This window comes from Camelus bactrianus, chromosome 6 (genome assembly GCF_048773025.1).
Source record: "Camelus bactrianus isolate YW-2024 breed Bactrian camel chromosome 6, ASM4877302v1, whole genome shotgun sequence".
Taxonomy (NCBI): Eukaryota; Metazoa; Chordata; class Mammalia; order Artiodactyla; family Camelidae; genus Camelus; species Camelus bactrianus.
The window spans coordinates 26126759-26140977 of NC_133544.1; the positions used below are offsets into that span (position 1 = coordinate 26126759).

General features: G+C 39.7%; 1 protein-coding gene across 1 annotated transcript in view; it reads left to right on the plus strand.

Annotated features, from left to right (window-relative positions):
* Window positions 1–14219, plus strand: part of DPF3 (double PHD fingers 3) — a 280249-nt gene that overhangs the window by 1019 nt on the left and 265011 nt on the right. The gene's annotated exons all lie outside the window — the stretch shown is intronic.

Genomic DNA, 14219 nt, shown 5'->3' on the forward strand with positions numbered 1-14219 from the left:
GGCGTGGCCATGTGTGTTTGGGGAGGGAACACGCGCGTTTGGGGGCGGGCCCGGGGCTGGGCGGGGCCGGAGGCTGAGTTCAGACCTCAGGAGAGCCGAGGTGGCGTCTTCCTAAACTGTGGATACGACACCCGGCACCGGGTATTTTCTCTGTCCGTGGCTGGTCGATACAGCCTGGGAAGTTCCTCTCGCCGCTCGGGGCCACTATCTTTAAAACTGAGACTTGGGAAAGAGGAAAGATTGTGTTGTGGGAAGGGCGAAGGAGGCTCTGAGATGAGTGAGAGAAAAAGGAACAGGTAGTGAACTGGTGGTAATGTGTTTCGCTGTGACCTCAGGTAGCTGAGGCTGCTGACCCTTGTTCTGTATGGCTCCAAGATGCAAAGGAACGTGCCCTGAACTTCAGTCAAGAGGCCTTGGTTCTAGATCTAGTTCTGTTTTCTTGCTGTGTGACCTAGGGCGAGCCTCTTCCCTTTCTGTGCCTTGATTTCTTTTATTGAAACACGGACGTTGATCTAACGTTCTGATGGTCTCACCAGCTCAGTTTGTTCATACGACTAACATTTCCAGAATGATCTCTGTGCTGTGCCTTTTTCAGGTGTCAGCTGACAGCCATCAGATGAAAGGAAAACGGAAGCTTGTGATGGGCACTTGACTAGACTGACATTTTTGTGAGGCGAGCTGAGTTCTAATAGGCCAGGCTTGATTGCTGCAGGGAGCAGGCCTGGCACACCATGTGCCCCCATTAGAAAACAGATTGTGGGGTTTATCAGTTGTACCCATTTTAAAAGCATTTCAGTCAATAACAAGGAAGGTGGGATTTTGGCTCTCAAGAATTTTATATTAAAAACTGTGGAGTGGCAAGAGGTGACGAGGATAATGAGTGAAGTGAGTATACTTGGAATAAAGGACAGCTTCAGGAAGCTTGAGTGGCCTGGAAGAGAAAGTGGAGAGAGAAATTCTAAGCTGGACAAACAAGCTGACTGGAAGCCTGATCAAGGAGTAGTGAGGCATTCATTTTGGCTGGATAAGAGGGGAGTCTTAGAAGCAAAACTGGCAGGGTAGGATGGGTCAAATGGCAAAGGTAAGGACCTGCAGGCAGAGGGAGCCTCCGAAGGCTTGAGGGCTGGGGAGTGGCAAGACAAGAGCTTTGGGGAAGTCACCTGGGCAGCACTGTAGACGAAATTGGAGAGGAAAGATTGTGGAAGTCAGCTGGAAGCCTCCTTAGAACCTTCTTGCACCTACAGTCCTTTTGAAAGATAGGACTGAACCAGAGTGGCGGAGGCTGGGATGGAAGGAATGGGTGGAGGCGAGACATTTTAGAGGAGGGAGAATTCTGTGAGAGGAGTCAAAAGGGATTCCAACCTGCAGAGCCAGGGTCACTGGAGGAAGTTTGAAGGAGTTGGCTTGGAGTTTGCTGAGTGAATGAATGAATGGCAAACAGCTGGCCATTGGGCTCTCTTGAAAGTTCACTGAGGGAACCTGGGTATAGGCACAAGATGTGCCTTGGGGACCTGCAGCAGGCACATTGAGAAAAAAGATTAAAGAACATTTGCAAATCACAAAGGAAGCCTGGCCTTGGGCAAGTCTTTTGGCATCTGTGAACCTAAGTTTCCTCACAGGTGAAATGAGGATAATGATACCTGCTGAAGGGGCTTGTGCTAAGTAAATGCGATGACTGTAAAGCACCTCGCTGCTAGGTCTGCACTCCCACGGACTGAGCACCCTTTTTTATGAGGATGGCTTGGTATATAAATGGTGCATATTACTATCAAAGGTATAAATAATTCCTTTTTAAAATTTCCTCTCCAGAATTTGAAGCCAAGGCAAATAAGTTTTTATTTGAAATGGCATCTAAAATGATAGACATTAAATTTGACTACATTAAAAAATACTTTTATAGTCCTTGTCATGTGTCACATATTTCCTAAGCCCTTTCCATATATTTTTTTTTTTAATTACAACAACCTGTGAGGCAGGTACTGTTAATGTCAACACTTTACTGATGAATTGAGTCACAGACAAGTTAAGTTGCTTGAGCTGGTGAGTGGCAGAGCCAAGATTCAACCCAGATAGTTTCCAGAGTTTGTGCTCTCAAGGCAAAAACTACCATAAGGAAGGCAAAAGACATACTCCAATTTGGTGTTAAGTATCTACAACTCATATCACATAAAGGCTAAAATTTATAAATTATAAAGTGCTTTTACAAATAAACTCAATAGAAAAAGGAGCAAGTCGCTATACCAACCATATAGGAAAGGAAGTCAGCGCGAAAGGATGCTCAGCCTTACTCAACGTAAGGAAAATGTGGCTTAAAACTCCTGACATATACTTTTTTCATAACCAGATAGGCAAAATCCAGAACTTTGCTAATACTCAGGGAGACTCTCTTGTGATTTCTAAGGGAGACAGTTTGGCACTGTATCAATATTTATCAAAGTTAAAAATGCACATATTTTTGACTTAGCAATTACATTGCTAGGAATTCATCCTAAAAATATATTTGCTTGTGTGCAAAATGACTTAGGTACATGGAACACTGTGTAATAGTGAACGTTTGGAAGCCATCTTAGTGTCAATTAGTTGGAGACTAGTTAAAAAATGATGGTAGGGGGAGGATATTGCTCAAGTGATAGAGTGCATGCTTAGCATACAGAGTCCTGAGTTCAACCCCCAGTACCTCCTCTAAAAATAAATAACTAAATAAACTTAATTACCCCCCTCTCCTCCACCAAAAAAAGGTAAACCTAATTACCCTCCTCAAAAAACCCCCCAAAAAACAAATAAAAAAGTGATGGTACATTCATTAAGTGGAATATAGTGTGCTTAAAAAAAATTAGGCTATTTATATATTGATATAAAATCACCTCCAAGATAGATTCTTGGTGAAAAAAGCAATGTGAAGAACAGTATATAAAGTATTACATAGGGTGAAAAGTGTATGTATGTATGTATATCTCCCTGGAATGATAATATCTGTTACTTCTAGGGAGGGGACCTGGGTGGTTAGGTGACAGGGGTGGGAGAGAGCTTTTTACCCCATTGTACCTTTTGAAATTTGACCAAGTGCATATGTTACCTATTAAATATAAAATTTAAATGTTAATTAAACCAAGTCCACGTATTACATACAGCAACTGACTGCAGAAATTGTTCATTTTAAGAGGTGACATGTAAGTTTGCTGCTAAAGGAACTAGGATGCCTGTCAAATCCCATCGTGGAGACGCTAATCCAAAATGTAGTCAATACAAACGAAACATAATCAAATTAACATGCCCCTTATGTGGTAAGTCTTCCCAGAACTCAGAAAAAGGATTCTTTTAATCAGAATTTGTCAATGTTTATTCAGCAGTATCCAAGGGATGTGAATGTCTTGGTCACTGGAAGTCTGGATCCAGAAAAATTCTCTAGTCCTTTCCCTAATGTGAACTAAATATCCCATAAAACTCTCCAAACCTCATAGTATAATTACTTGTTCACCAAACTGCTGATGACTGATTCAACTACTCAGGGAACATGATTCTGGGAAGGAGGGAGCCCTGAGTAGTGGGCAGGAATATTCTAGACACTAGGAAGTTATATATCCCAGTAATAATTAGCGTGTAGTATTGGTATTCTATGTACTTAGGTAAACTGAAGCAGTTTCCAAGGGTCTGGTTCAAGTAACTGGTAACATCAAATGTTGAAACCCACAAAACCAGGGATGAGACTTGTGGTACTTCTAAAATATTATTCTTAGTTAGCAGCCTGACCAATTTAACAATTAATAAAACACGCTTGATTCAGAAAATTTAAGAGACAGAGAAGCACAAGGTAAAAAATATACCCAAATTACCTATGATAATTCCATACCTCCAAAAAACCATTTAATATTTGGATGTCTCTATTTCTAAGCATGTAATTGTTGTAGTTGTTTGTATAGTTCATTAATTCTTTCAAGAAATAGTTACTGAGCCCTTGGAATGCCATGCCTGTTCTAGGTGCTGGCGATGTAGTTGTGTTTTTTCTTTTTAATAATTAAAAAAAGTTCTTGAAACAATCACCAACTAATAGAAAATTCCAACTATAGTACAGAGAACTTTCATACTGGAATACTTTTAGTTACATTTTCTACAAACAAGGGCATTCTCTTACATATCCACAATATAACCATCCAAATCAGAAAATTAACATTTCTATACCACAACCCGCTAATCCTCAGCCCCAACTCAAGTATCACCCATTGTCCCAGTACTTTTCTTTATGGCGGAGGATCAGTTCAGAATCATGTGTTGTGTTTAGTTATGTCTCTTAAGTCTCATTCAGTCTAGAACAGTTCCTCAGTCTTTAATTTTCATAACCTTGACACTTTGAAAATTATAGACCAGTTAATTTGTAGAATGTCCTTCAGTTTGGGTTTGTCGGATAGTTTCTGTGATTAGATTCAGACTGCATCTTCAACAGGAAAATCAGAGATGTGACACGGCATTCTCATTGCATTCTATCAGGTGGCAATGATTTTGATTTGTCCCATTTTGGATGGTTAATTTTTCACTTCTTGATTAAGGTGATGTTAGCTAGACTTCTCCAATGTAAAATTACTCTTCCTTTTTTTTTTTAATTTAAAAAATAAACATTTAAAAAAAATTTGAAATACTTATATAGACTCACTGGAAGTTGCAAAAATAGTGCAGAAAGGTCCCTGCATCTTTCACATAACTTCCCCAGTGGTAACATCCTGTATAACCATAGTACAACATCACTCTTTTTGTATTATGGTTAGTATTTGTGAGTCTATGTGAATATCCTATTCTTTATCAAACATTCAATTAGTTAATTTATTTAGGGACTCATGGTTTCCTACCTATCTATCTATCTATCTATCTATCTATCTATCTATCTATCTTGAAAACCATGAGTTCACACCAATTCCAATTCCAGTCTATCACCACAGGGCTCATTCAAGTTTTTTCCCTTTCTATATTTGTATCTCCCTTCTCCAACAGTGAAATTCCTATTATCTTTAGTTTATTTACTTACTGATCAATTCTTCTCTATGTGGCCATACATACAGAAGTCTCTGCCACCACCCCTTCCCCAAGGCAGATGCCCTCCTAATCCCACAGAGGCTCTGAGAACCTGTACTGGGCCTTACTCTCCACCCCCCACAAAGAGGATGCCTTCCTCACTTCTCCTGGACTTCAACACTCCATGTGAGGGTGTGGTTTTGGAGAAATAAAATCCTTACTTTCAAGGAGCTTATATTCTATTGGTGGGGAGGGGAACAAAGAAATAAAACACGAGGTAATGGTTAAGTACAATAAAAAATAAACAGGATAGTGTGATAAGAAATGAGTGGGGTGCTACTGTGGGTTGGTGATGTGTTGATTATTGTCTTTAAGCTCTCCCTCACCCCATCCCCATCCTTCTTTGTCCTGCTGTGTGCATATGTACCAAATATATTATGCTGGCTCCTCTGCTGCCTGCTTTCTGATTGAATTCCACCAGTAGGAGACAGGTGAGTGGGAGGAGAGAGAATCCCTTGCCTGCTTTGGGATGTATTTTCTGGCAGTGGCCTCTCCTCTGGTCCCAGAGGGCCCCAGCTCTCATCAGGCTCCAGAAATTCTGTTTCCTCCCCTTGTCCCTTCAAGGTCCCTGTGGTAATAGCTTCCTGTTGTTGCTAGTTCGTGGGTGCCCCCAGTGGTCTTGTCTCTCTTTATCCTACTTACACCTTAGTTAATAGTTCCTTCATTAAAGTCTCTTGAACCATCAAGTTGGATTCTGTTTCAGGAAAGGCTTTGAGGAAATGACTTTGTTTAAAAATTATTGTGAACCATTTTCTCAGGTCAATATATACTCTTATACAATATGATTTTCAAAAACTCAGTTTGATCAGTTAAAAAAGGAGAACATGGGAGAAGGGTATAGCTGAGTGGTGGAGTGCACGTGTAGCATGCATGAGGTCCTGGGTTCAGTCCCCAGCAGAGCACTTCCATTAAAAAGATAAATAAATAAACCTATTTACCTTCCCCCACCAAAAAAAGAAAAGGAAAAAAAAAAAAAAAAAAAAAAAAAAGGAAAACGTTAGCCAGGCTTGTCTTTCTGGAATTGTGCACAGAATGGATTCCCTTCTTGTCCTGCTCCTGACCTGAGGGCTAAGAAAGTTGAGTTGTGCTTTCAAGGGGATGGTATCTACCCTGTTGTGACTCTACCCCCCACCCTGGGCATCCAGAGTAGCCAAGAAATGCCATTTTTGGCCTCTTGATGGTACAGAGTGTACTTTTTCCATCAGGCTTCTTCCTCAGCTGTGCGTTTCTCCAGTCTCTGCCCTCCTGGGAGGGGTCTCAGCAATTAGGAGTCAGTGGAGCCCTTTCTTGGACACATATCATTGCAGGAGCCTACTTTTTCTTTTTTTTTTTTTAATTATTTTTATTTTAAAAATTTGGTTTCTTTTTTTGGGGGGAGGAGATAATTAGGTTCATTTATTTATTCATTTATTATTATTTTTAATGGAAGTACCGGAAATTGAACCCAGGACCTCATGCATGCTAAGCGTGCGCTCTACCACTGAGTTGTACCTTCCCCGCCAGGAGCCTACTTTTTCTACCTTCTTTTATTACCTTGTCTACTGGGTGCCAAGAATTGTGGTTCCATTTGGAGGATTCTTCAAATAATAAACTTTTCTTCCCCCTCTGCTAAATATTTGCAAGCCTGGGGGTTGTCCCAGGATGGTCTAGATTGGAGAGTGAGAAGGGGCTTACAGGAAGAGTACCTTGCTATAGCTTCCATGAACATCATCCATTTCCTTAGCAAGACTGAAGAACATTAAAAGGATGTGCACTGTTTCCTGTGACTGGCTTTATGAGTGTCGACAGCTTTATAGACATAGGAAGCTATAGATGGAGAGAAGGAAAAAAATGTCCTGCAGAATAAGAATAGGAAAAAAAAAATTGAGGCATGTAATTGTTCCAAATCATACTGCCTCCCTGGTTTCTTCTGCATTCGAATTTCTGTTGAACACTGATAGGAGGATTGCCTTTCGGGGACACGAGGAAGGGAATGGGGAGGAATTTGGCTTCAGTTTAGACTTAGGAAACTACAAAAGGACTTGAAGCAGCACTGAATTCATCAAGAAACCCGTGTGTACGTGTGCCTGGGGAGGCTCTTAAAAAATCTAGTGGGAATGTGGTCCCTGGTCCCAGGAGAGGACACAGGGACTGGGATCAGCCTTTCAGTTGTGTTTTCTGGAATCAGATTTGTAGACAGTCAATTAAACCAAGACAGCTAAAGTTAAGGAACCTTTTCAGCCCCAAATTGTGTTCCCTCTCCATCTCTCAGATGAATCAACACTGAAAGCTACATGCTCTCACAAAATTAATTTCTTCCTTGTTTTGTCCCAAATTTAATTACCAAGTCTTCTGTTATGCATTAAAGGAGGTAATTTGAGGTACTTTGACCCTGCCTTTCCAGGTTAGAGAAATACTACACTGTGGATAAACATATTTGAAGGTGTTTTGTATTTGGAAGGAAGACACTTTATAAATAATGTTGCTTATTGTTAACCATCATAGTCTAGAGTTTAAGACTGTGTGCTGTGGAGCCAGGTGGCCTGTGTTCAAATTCCTGTTCTTCACAATTTAGCTGTGGGACCTTGGGCACGTTACTTGACCCCTCTGAGCCTCAGTGTCCCTAAGTGAAAAATGAGGAGCATACTCGCCCCCATGTGAGGATTAAAGACATGTGGATTATGCAAAGCACTTAGAACAGTTTCTGACCCACCCGCAGTGAGCACTTGAGAACTCTGTGAAACCAAACCCCCAAAGTTGCATTATAACCTTCTTTCACACAGTGGGAATCCCAGCAGCTTAGCTGTATCCTCTTGAGAGAGCAGGGAAGGTGAAGGAGAATTGCAAAGAGCGGTTTCCCAGGCATCTGTCTTACCATTCTGAGGCATGGGTGTGATTTCCCTCCCTCTCTCTCCTCTGAAGAGGCGGCTTCTTCCAAAGAGGCTAAGTGTCAGCCTTGGTGGGATTTGCTGCAGAAGCTTTAACCACTTCATTTCACAACGGCAGCTTCTGCAAAATAAGCTGCTCTTTCTATAAATGGCTTCCTCTCACTGCACCTTCGTGGACAGTGTCTAATGGTGGGGTTGGCTCATTTTCTGGAACCAAATAAACATTTGTTCCCACTAGCCCCATGGTGATAGTGCCACTAGTAATGAGCCGCCGCGTTGCCCATTGCTGCAGGAGCCATTAGGGAAGGCCTGATAGAGTTCTGTTTATTGCCAGGGGAGGTGTCAGAGGCAGAGAAAGTACAGCTGGGCTTTCCGCCCCTGGCAGATCGTGCGGTGCAAGCAGCCAGAGCAATCATTCTTATGCTTGTGAAGTCAGGATGTAAATTCCAAGAGGAATAAAAATGGGTAAGATAAAGGATTTGAGGTCTATGACTTAGAACCATTTTTCAGAAAGGTTTCTGAAATTTTGAATAAGTTAAGGTAATATGGTGGTGCAATTGAAAGGACACTTCCTAAGAGGGTAGCAATTTGAGCAGTGCCCTATTAAGGAAGGAACTCTGAGCTGGTTTCCTTGTCTGAGTTTGCACTCTGTGGTGGAAGCCAACATTCTCTGGTGTTGGGTAATTATGCATTGTAGGTGCTGAGCCATGGGGGAGATCTTCAGAATGACTAGGGTCCACTGCAGTGCAATATGCACCAAAATAAATTTTGTGACAAAATCCATTAGTCCCTTAACTATATGTAAGACCAAACCAGCCTCTGCAAATACACTGAGATTGTGCACAGCTTCAGTTGGTTGGCGGAGAATGCTGAATTTATATGAACATGAGATTGCTACAGAAATAGACGCTTCTCAGAATTTCCTTAAGGCAGGTTAGACAATCCATCACAAAGCATTTGTAGGCTCTGAGGATGATTTTGGCTAGATGGAGTGAGGTTTGCAGATAGACGAATGTCCTAGTCACTCCTCTTTGTGCAAAGCACCAGAAACCCAGTCAGACTGGCACAAGCCAAAGTAGAATTTAGTGGAAGGATTTCGGGATATATTGCGGTATCTAAGAGGAGGTGGCAGTGGAATTAGGAACTGGAGTGTCAGGAACCTGTTGATTTCTCTCTGCCTCTTGAGAGCTATGTGAACTCTCATCTCTGCTTCTCTCTGCACACTGATTGCTCTCTTTGACACAAATCCCCTGCAGCCTCATGCCCACTCTGATGAGCAGTAAAGTAAAATGTAAAAGGTCTAATAATGTTTTAGAAATAAGGAAATGTAACTAAAAAAAATGTAAGGAAAAGACACCTCTGCCAAAAAATGTAGAATCTAGAGTTCAAGGAAAATGAAGATTCATATTTTCTTGGCATCAATTGGTATCACCAGGAGGGAAGAAATATCCAGGGCCCCTGATTGATTATAACATGACAGTGGAGGGACTGTCAGACCACCCTGAGTGATGTACCTGGCGGGAACGTGGGTGGAGCCAAGAGGGAGCAGAAGGAGGAGAGACTTTTATGTTGTGTAAATACTGAAATCAGGTCTGTGTTCTTGAAAACTTTTTGATTTCTGCAGTACTGTCCTGCTGACTCAGGTCTAGGCAATATGAGTAATAAATTGGACACATCCTTGTACCCTCTCCTGTTTTCCTAGTTGGTACTGCTACTAGGGAAAGCTGACCTGGAAAATGTGGAAAATATCCTGTGGGAAAAGAGGTGAGTTTTAGTCCAAAAGTCAGTAAGTAAGGCTAAGTAAGATAAATAGCCATGTGATTGGGGTGTCAGAGCCTGAGTGAGGCAAGGAGGGCACTTGTGCAGAAGAAGGGGTACAGTGGGGGCAGTGGTGGTCCAGTGCAGGTGTCAGAGTCTGAATAGGGTGAGGGGGGCTTATGCAGGGTAGAGGGGTGTCAGTGATGTTAGTAGCAAGGTTAGCCCACTGTAGGGGTACTGGAGCCTGAGTGGGGTAAGGAGGCTATATATTCTCAGCTGAGGATGGGGCAGTGTTGGGAGACAGGTTATATACTGGGGCAGGAGTGGGAGGGTGGGCAGGAATCGATCTGTATTAGTTTGCTTGGGCCATAACAATATACAACAGACTGAGTAGCATTAAACAACAGAAACTTATTTTCTCACAGTTCTGAAAGCTGGATGTCTAAGATCGAGGTGTTGGCAGGATTGGTTTCTCCTGAGGCCTCTCTCCTTAGCTTGCAAATGGCTACTCTCTCACTGTCCTCATCTGGTCTTTCCTCCGTGCATGCATTCTTGGAGTTTCTCAGTGTCTCTCAAAGGTTTTGGGGGGTTTATTTTTATTTATTTTAATTTTTTAATTGGAGTATAGTCAGTTTACAATGTGTTAATTTCTGGTGTACAGCATAGTGATTCAGTTATACATGTATATATTCTTTTTCATATTCTTTTTCATTATAGGCTATTATAAGATATTGAATATAGTTCTCTGTGCTATACAGTAGGACCTTGCTGTTTCGCTCTTCAAATTTCTTCTTCTAATAAGGACCCCAGTTAGATCGGATGAGGGCCCACCCTAAAATTAAAATTAGACCCTCATTTAAACTTAATCATGTCTTTAATGGCTTTTCTCCAAATCCAGTCACATTCTGAGGTATAGGCTGGTTGGTGGTTAAGGCTTCAACTTATGGATTTACAGAGAACACAATTTAGCCTATAACATGATCCAATAAACAAATATATTGAGAATAATGGGAGATAGGGTCCTTACTGTTGGAGACAGGAACTGTAAATATAGAAAGGTAGAAAACTAGGTTAGAATTGAGATACTAAGGTGAAATCATGGTTTTCAAAATGTATGAATAGATAGAAAACCAAAAACCAAATACAGATATAAATATGTGTGTATACATATGCATATACATATATTCCTTATCTCTGGCCACTGAGAGGGCCTAGAAGCAGCAACATACTACTAGTGATAAGCACACTGAGATCTTGGTTCCTAAACACTGTTTTCTAGTACTAGTAAAAGGAACCAGTTGTTGTTGTTGTTGCTGTTGTTGTTGTTGTTTTTTTAAAAATGCCTGATTCTGGGGTTAGGGCAGAGAAAGTCTAAGATGAGTCTGGAATATCCAATTTGAAGGGACTTCTGCTGGCCAAATCTGGGGCTATTTGAGCATCAAAAAGAATGATGATAGTAATGGGCTCTAAACCACTGAATAAGTAGGAATCATTAAGTCCATAATGATATAACTAAGCGAATAAATAAGTGAAGAGAGGAGAAAACTTTTTCGAACAGTAGAATGCCAACAAATAAATGGAGAAGGGATGGTGGAGTTAGAAAATCACTATTTGATAGCCATATAGAAATAATTCATTAAAGAAACATTAATGGATGCTGAAACTAGAAGGTGAAAGTTTGATGAGCTAAGGATACATACATAATTTCAAGGTATCTCCTAAAAAATACTTACCAATTACAAAGTGGGAAAGAGTAATTTATACAGTGGAGAAACCCCACTATAGCATCTTAATCAAGTGACCAAAGCTAGTGTCACCTGTAATGATACAAATCTAGATTGGGTACCATCTGAAAGTATTGCAGTGAGAAGGACCCAGCATCACTTTTGTGGTATTCCTACCCAAAACACATAATCTGAAACTAATCATGAGGAAACATCAGACAAACCCCTATTGAGGGACATTCCACAAAATAGCTGTCCTGTAATCTTCAAAAGCTTCAGGGTCATGAAAGACAAGGGAAGTCTGAGGAACTATTCCAGGTTGAAGGAGACTGAAGAGATATGACAATTTATTTCAACATGTCACCTGAATTGGATCTTCTAGTTTTCTAGAGGATATTATTGGAACAATTAGCAAAACTTGAAGGGATCTCTAGATTAGATGGTGATAAAGTGTAATGTTAGTTTCCTGATTTTGATGCTTGTATTTTGGTTAAATATGGAGAATGTCTTTGTAAGAATCACACCACAAAATGTTTTAAGTATGATGGGGCATCCTGTCAGCAATTTATTTACAAATGGTCAGGAAAATGAGGTTCGTCGTCCTAGTTTTACGGATTTCTTTGCATTTAAAATTATTTCAAAGTTACAAAATTATCTGGACCAAAAAATAAACAAACAAACAAATAAATAAATAAAAATAAAGATATTTTATTGGCCAAAAAAACCCTGAAAGTTTACTATCAGCAAACCCTCTAAAGGAAATTCTAAAGCACTTTTTTTTTCAGGCAGAAGGAAAATGATTTCAGATAAAAGGTTTGAAATGCTGGTTCCATTGTAGGTGTAATTATGCAAAGCTAAAAATCCGAGAAAAAATTGCCAGAAACGGGATTAAAAATAAGGTTTTATATGAAAGTATCCACCTTGATACTGAAAAAACAAACCAATGGCAGCAGCAGCAGCAACAGAGTGATCCCGAGCAAAGAAAAACCCAGATAAAACTCACTTCGGTGTGAACAAAGCTGAGATCAACTATAGAAGACACTTTAGGAAAGACACCATAGGAAAGCTTTCAATCAAGTAAATAAAGTCTGTATAAGTTGTAAAAACAAAAAAAGCATGGCTTAAGATTAATAAACAAATTACTACTGAGATATTTTTCATTTTTTCAAACTAGATCTTTGGAATCTGGTGTGTATTTTATGCTTATAGGACATCCCAATTCAGACAAGCCACATTTCAAGTGCTTAATTGTCTCAAGTGGCTAGTGGCTACCATGTTGAACAGCACAGCTCTATATAGCAGATTGTAAGCTTTCTAACCAGAGGAAATGTCTATGTAATCCATCTCTGTATCTGCAGCAACTAGCCCATGCCCGAGACATAGGAGATGCTCAATAAATGTTTTTGATGATTGGCAAAAAAAAAAAAAGTGTAAGAAAATAAATGATAAAAGATGCTCAGTCAGTCCAGGAGAAGGCAAGAAAGAGAGAAAAAGGAACTTAAAGTATATGAAACAAGAAGAAAGCACATAATAATGTAATAGATTTTAATCCAAATATATCAGAATTTACATTAACTGTATCTGAACTAAGTGCTTCAGTTAAAAGACAGATTATCAGACTGGATAAAAAACAAAACAAAACCTAACTATCCACTGTTTACAACATAAAGATATGAAAAATTTGAGAGTCAAAGGGGAGTAAAAATATACCATGTTAAATAAAAGAGAGAGTTTTTGGCTGTGTAACTATTGAACAACTTACATTTATTTTAAGGCAAAAAGCATAACTAGAAATAAAATAGTCACTTTTTGATGATTACAGGTTCAGTTTACCAGGGTGATGTGATAAATCTACTCTTGAATGTACAAAAATATATAAAACAAAATTAGACAGAACTAACAAGAAGGAACTAGCAAATCCATAATAAAGGGCTGTTTTAACATATGTCTGTCAATACATGATAGGACAAAGAGCTAAAAGTCCGGAAGTGCATGAAAGATTTGAACAATACTATTAGCAAACTTAATTTAATGGACGTATCAGTATATACAACACTGCATCTAATAAATGCAGAATACAATTTCTTTTCAAGACTAAGTAATATTTACCAAACCTGGACATACAGTGGGCTATAAAGCAATTCTTGACAAACTTCAAATGATCGAAATAATAATAAGTGTGTGTTTTGTGACCACAATGTAATGGTACTAGAAATCAATAACAAAAAGATAACTAGAAAATAAATCCCCTTGTATATGCCAGTTGTATTAGGTGTCTTAGGTTATCCTGCAAATAAACAACCTCAGACTCTCCTTGACTTACAACACACTTATTTTTCATTCATGATCATTCATGTTCACAGCTGCAACTCTGCTCCAAGCTATGCGTTGACTTCAGGTCTGCTTTCTGTCTTTTTATTCTGGAATTTGGGCTGAGGGAGCAATCTCTAAGTGGGACATGCCTTTTTTGTGTCAGAGGGCACTGGAGTGCAAAAGGCCTAGCTAGCCAAAGCACACAATTGAATCTAAAATCTCTGCTCCTAATATAGCATATACATAGCAAAGAAGCCACATGGTCAAATCCAAGATGAATGGGCATGTATCATCCTAGTACAGTTTAGGAGGGAGTGAATGAGCAAAATAATATATCTATGACTTAAATTAAGAAATCTGTTTCTATATAACCCATGGATCAAAGAAGAATCACTATGGACATTAGATTAAAAACTGAGTTAATAATTAAAAAACCCAACATATTAAAACCCTAGGATGCAGCTAAAGCAATTCTTAGAGGAAGTTACATACT